Source organism: Colossoma macropomum, unplaced genomic scaffold (genome assembly GCF_904425465.1).
Source record: "Colossoma macropomum unplaced genomic scaffold, Colossoma_macropomum, whole genome shotgun sequence".
Lineage (NCBI taxonomy): Eukaryota > Metazoa > Chordata > Actinopteri > Characiformes > Serrasalmidae > Colossoma > Colossoma macropomum.
Window position 1 is genome coordinate 16979235 of NW_023494797.1, and position 6000 is coordinate 16985234.

The following is a 6000-nucleotide window of genomic DNA, read 5'->3' on the forward strand; positions in this document are numbered from 1 at the left end:
CTAAAGGAACTACATTTTCTTGGCAGAATACTTGTTTATGTTGATTATTATTAATAAAAACTTCAATTATTATCTGAAAAAGCATGTATTTTATCATTGGCCGGCGTTTTATAAAAGCAATAAGCCATTAGAGGCTGAGCGTTACTGCGATTTTATCACGGCTTCGCATCATCCCTAAGAACACCCTTCCAGTGATATAAGACATACCTACATATTTGATTAAATCTAATGAAATTCTGACTAAGCCATAGTGGTACTGGATGATAACTACAAATAACAGTGGGCTTCCAGTTTAGAGAAGTTTGGAAAAGGTTACACAAACACACTGACTCCCATTCAATCACCACGCACTGTATCAATGTTATTTGTTATTTCTGTGCTAATAAATGTTTAATTCCAATTAAATAACTTTTTAAATGTAATTCTAAACTTCAGCACACTGTATCTCAAGTCACTCCTGCAGCTAAAATTAAAGTTCATGCTCTCTTATCTAACATCTTGTGTATATCCAACACAATCTGCATTCGTACAGAGTATAACATCACTGCTCTATCTCCCTGATCTTCTTTCCTCTGTTTGTTTCCAGGGCCTTTGGTTAATCTTCCCTACAAACTTGTCTTAGAGAGTTTCTCATTTTGAGTCTTGGTTCCTCTCAGTGATTGTTCCTCATGCTCTTATGGAGTTTCTCATTTTGAGTCTTGGTTCCTCTCAGTGGTTCTTCTTCATGCTCTTAGGGAGTTTCTCATTTTGAGTCTCGGTTCCTCTCAGTGGTTCTTCTTCATGCTCTTATGGAACTTCTCATTTTGAGTCTTGGTTCCTCTCAGTGGTTGTTCCTCATGCTATTAGGGAGTTTCTCATTTTGAGTCTTGGTTCCTCTCAGTAGTTGTTCCTCATGCTCTTAGGTAGTTCCTCATTTTGAGTCTTGGTTCCTCTCAGTAGTTGTTCCTCATGCTCTTAGCTAGTTCCTCATTTTGAGTCTTGGTTCCTCTCAGTGGTTCTTCTTCATGCTCTTATGGAACTTCTCATTTTGAGTCTTGGTTCCTCTCAGTGGTTCTTCCTCATGCTCTTATGGAGCTTCTCATTTTGAGTCTTGGTTCCTCTCAGTGATTGTTCCTATAGCTGAGCTAAAGCTTAAAGCAGAACAAAGTAAGTCTGCATTTTTATTTATATTTCTAGCCTATGCTAGTACATCAGCACGTACTGAGACATATTTACAGCCAAGATGATGAAACGTTACTTCAATAAAATGGACATGAAATGTTGTTTGTTTGCTGAACCTTGACAAAATAGCTCTTCTTAACATTTGGGTTGCTGATCCCTGTTCTGTTGTAACAGTGTCAAGCTTTTAAAAATAGAAGAACACTTTGTGGTGCTATAGAGAACCATTTTCATATATACAGAACCATAAACAACACATATTCCATCAATCTGAAGAACCATTTAAGCGTGATATTTTTTGTGTTCATGTTTCTAGAACAACTGCCTTTACTAAAGAATCCTTGAAAAACATCTTTTTTTTAAGAGTGTATGTTACTTAGTACTTAGGTACTTATTTACACTTAGAAAATCAACTAAACATGTACTTTAACCAGGGTGTTAAAACTTTTGCAAAATCTTATCTTATCTTATCTCTTAAAAACTCACCAAAAATGTAAGCGATTTCAGCTTATGAGGAGGAAATCAGACCTGACTCAGATAAAGTACTGAACATGTAAGTTAGGAGACTTTTGGACTAAACTAAGCTGAGAAAATTAAGATTGACTTAAAATTTCAAGGTGACCTGACTTTCAACTATTTTTACAGTGTAGATGTGTTTCCTGCATTTTCTGTCAGGACGCTGCTCAGCGCTGACTGAGAAGCTGGAATGCTTTTAACAGCAGAAGCTGAAGGCTGTGTGGATGGCGCCCTGCCAGCTGGGCTCTACAGCGTAAGGTGGCAAACAGTGAAACACACCCACAAAACCATAAAACACTCAGGATGCATTTTTCAGCGACTGACTTATAATTAGCAATCCAAATATTTCAGTGGCCTTCCAGAAACCTCCTCAGAGTGAGAATTACAGTGCAAAGATGGAACAGCCGTTCAAAACAACCTAAGAGTCACAGAGACAGCAGGGGAAATGGAAAAAACAGTGCTAAAAGTGGCACCCCTTCACCAAAACCCAACCAGCCACCAGCCCAACGGTCTACACTGCAGGAGACATGGGGAATAATATAAACAACATGGCAGCCATGGAGACCCCCCCCCACATTGACCCCCCAGGCACGCAGAAAGTCACTGTAGATCCAACCAGCGGCACTCTGGGCCTCCATCAGCACCATGCAGCATAACACCCTCAGCCGGTGTCACGTAAGGACACAGACAGGGGGTGACAGGACTGACCGGTGACAAAAAAAACCCAGGATGAGAGGAAAAAAATAAGAAGAGAAGATGGGAGAGAGAAAGAGAGTGAGAGATAGAGTGAGGAGAGAGAAGAGTAGAGTTCCACTCACCTGCCTTAGTGCCTCCTGTGAGGTGTTCTGCCCAGACTGAGAAAAGGAGAGGAAGCTTCAGGCTTTTGGTCCTGCTTCTTCACTCTCTCTCTCTCTCTCTCTGTCTCTCTCTCTCTCTCTCTCCTTCCTAAGTCCCACCTTCTATCTCTTTCTCACTCCCCAATTTCTTCCTTCAGTCTCTCTCTCTTTTCTTTTTCTGTTTCTCTCTCCCTCCCTCCCTTCTTCCCTTCTTTTGCCCTCCCTAACTGTTTTTTTTCTCCACCCCTTCTAACTTTTCTAGGCTTTATCCTTCAATGCATGCTATAGTATGTCTGTTGTAACACTGTTGCTATGGCAACACAGATGAAGAGGCAACAGAGCAAAACCCACATTTATTAAATTTAAGCAATGCAGCTTCACAGAAGTGGAGATTTATAGTCAGATATATATTAAGTCACAAGTGCAATGTGACTGTATTGAATGTAATTTTAGTGCTGAATGTTATTAGAATGTAATTATGATGACACCGTTTTGCATATACTATCTCAGGACAGGCTCCTGAGCAAGTCGCACTCATCTGCTTGTCTTTTTCCCCTTTATCAATCCATCATTTTCGCCACCACACAAACTCTATTACTTCGTTGCCCTACAGCCACCAAACAACATGTACTCACTAAGTGTAGGACTTCAAACTCTACTGCACAGCCATACTGACCCGCACTCCTCTATGTGTCATTTTTTCATCCCTCATTCCTCCTATAGACTTACATTCATTTTCGCCCAACCCCCAGCCCTGTTTTTTCCTTTGGCTGACAACTACCAAACTGCATGTGCTAACTCAGGGCAGGCCCCCCAGCTCTAATCCACAGTCATACTGACCCGCACTCTTCTAGGTGTTGTTTTTTCATCACACGTTCCTTTCATAGACTCCCATTCATTTTTACAACCTAACAAGACATGGACTTTCCTTTGACTGGCAGCATCAAAATGCATAGATTCACCCAGGGCAGGTCCTCTAGCTCTAATCCACAGTCATACTGACCCACACTGCCCTTGTTCGTCTCATAGACTGCCATTCATTTTCACCTACAAACAAGACATAGACTTTTCTTTTGACTGACAGCCACCAAACTACATGTCCTAACTCAGGGCATGTCCCCAAGCTCGAGTCTACAGCCACATTGACCCACATTCCTCTACGTGTTGTTTTTTCATCCCTTGTTCCTCACATAGACTCCCATTCATTTTTGACAACACATAGCTAACACTTGGCAACTCTCTACGAACAACTAAATAAAAACCCCATACACCATGGCAACTGCCTAGCAGCAATATAGCAACCACCTGGGATAATATAGTAACCGCCTAGCAACAACCTAGCAGGAAGTGGGAACCATTTAAGCTATGCAGCCTTTCTGCATTTCCTTCAGGAAATACATGTTTCTAGTTAGTTTTGAAGTAGTGCTTTGATATACAATTTAAAGGGCTCATATCATACAAACACAAGAAAACTTTCAAAACATATTATTCGCCCTCCAGTTCATACGGTCCACATATAAAAACTAAGCCAAACTAAACAGCACAATGTATTCTTTTTGTGATGTCACAAAAAAGAAATGCATTCAAAGGTGCAGTAACAAAAACAACCTGCTGGATTCTGAGATTAAAACACACACACACATTTTCTTCTTGGGTCATGGGGGGTGAGATTGAAACAGAGACTGGAAAATATCATGTAAAAACGAATGAGGACCATTTTTGGTGCATCAGGCAAAGATCATAAGTGGACCTCAGGGGGAAAAAATACATTTTATTGATCAAATGTTGTCATAAGATTTCTTGGCAATTCTCCTAAAATTTCTTCAGAGAAACAGCATTAGAGAGAGGAGAGATAAAGGAGAGATGAGAGGTTAGTCGCTGATACACATGAGCACTATTATCTTCAAATCTGAGCACAGTATGTGATTTTATTTAGATCTCTACACTGTAAAAAATGAGAATTCTGCTCAACTTAAAATGAACTCGTGTCCTCAAGTTGAGTCAACTCAAGAAAAGCCATGTAATCAATTACTATGTTATTCTGAGTTGAGCTGACCTCTCATTTTCACAGTGTACTCAAACTCAAAATGTGAGATTTTTGATCAGATTGATTAATCTGAGAAACATCTGAGCAGCAGGAGAGACTTCAGCTAAAGTCTCCTTTGTCTCTCCATCTGATCTCACTGTTGTCTTGGAGGAACTACAGCGATATATATATATTTTTTAGATTTTTCTTGAATCTGGCGTGCAAGAAAGATGATATGATACAGGCCCTTTAACTTCTTTTCATGGGTTTGTACCTTTGTGAATGTTGGCTAAGCTCATCTGTGTCAGTGTCTCTGATCCCTGAAAGTGACTCTTCTGTCCCTAAAAATCTGCTCAGAGATAATCCGATCCAGAGGCACATGATGGTGGTTCTGGAACACGTGAAAGAGAGAGAGTTACACAAGGCTGAGTGTTTGTATATCAGTAAAAAACAACAGTCTCTCTCTCTTTTTCTCTCTCTCTCTCTCCCTCTTTCTCTCCCTGCTATAATTACACAGCGGCTCTAATCCGCACCCTCAATTAGTGGTGTTGTGAAGAAAGTGTGCACTGCAGGCTCTTCAGCTACAGGACTGCCTGTTTCAGTTTGGGCTGCACAACAAAACCTCACCTCTCTCTCTCTCCCTCCATCTCTCTCTCTCTCTCTCTCTCTCTCTCTCTCTCTCCCTCCATCCCTCTTTCTCTCTCTCCCTCCATCTCTCTTTCTCTCTCTCTCTCTCCATCTTTCTCTCTCTCTCTCTCTCCATCTCTTTCTCTCTCTCCCTCCATCTCTCTCTCTCTCTCTCTCCATCTCTCTCTCTCCATCTCTCTCTTTCTCTGTCTCCATCTCTCTCTCTCTCTCCATCTCTCTCTCGCTCTCTATCTCTCCATCTCTCCCTTCTTTCTTTCTGTTCTTTCTCTTACACTATTCTCCCTCCCTTTCTCTCCACCACCCTCTCTCTCACTTTCTTTACCTTTTCAGACTTCTCTCCTTATTCTCTCCCTTCTTTCTTTCTTTCTTTCTTACACACTTTACTTCCATTTTCACACTTCTTTTTCTCCTCACTCTCTTCTTTTATTTTTTTCTTTCTTTTTCTCTCACACACTTCTACTTTTTCACACTTCACTTTCTCTCCTCACTACTTTTTGCTTTTTTCTTCCCCTCCCTTATTCTTTCTCCCCCCGTCCTTTTGTTTTCTTACTACCTTCTGTCTTTCTATATTCTCTCCTCCTTTCCTCTCCTCTCCTCTCCCTTCTCATTCCCTCCCACTTTCTTTTTCTTTTCTTTTCTTCCTTTCTGTCTTTCTCTTTCTCTCTCAGTCTGTCTTTTTTAACGTCTTCATAACTGTGTGTAAATGTAATTTACAGTCTCCACCACAGACTCAGCGCAGTTATCTGCGTATAACCTGGATTAACTCAGGAAACAGTGACGCAGCCTCACTAATTACATCAAAATGAGTCACTGTTT

At 40.8% G+C, this 6000-nt stretch overlaps 1 protein-coding gene across 1 annotated transcript in view; it reads right to left on the reverse strand.

Moving 5' to 3' along the window:
* The window catches only part of LOC118817613 (lysyl oxidase homolog 4), a 61205-nt gene extending 58549 nt beyond the window's left edge, over nt 1–2656 (reverse strand). Inside the window, exon 1 of the mRNA XM_036584441.1 lies at nt 2493–2656. The gene's annotated coding sequence lies outside the window, so the exon portion shown is untranslated. The remainder of the gene's footprint in view (nt 1–2492) is intronic.
* Nucleotides 2657–6000: the final 3344 nt, after the last annotated feature.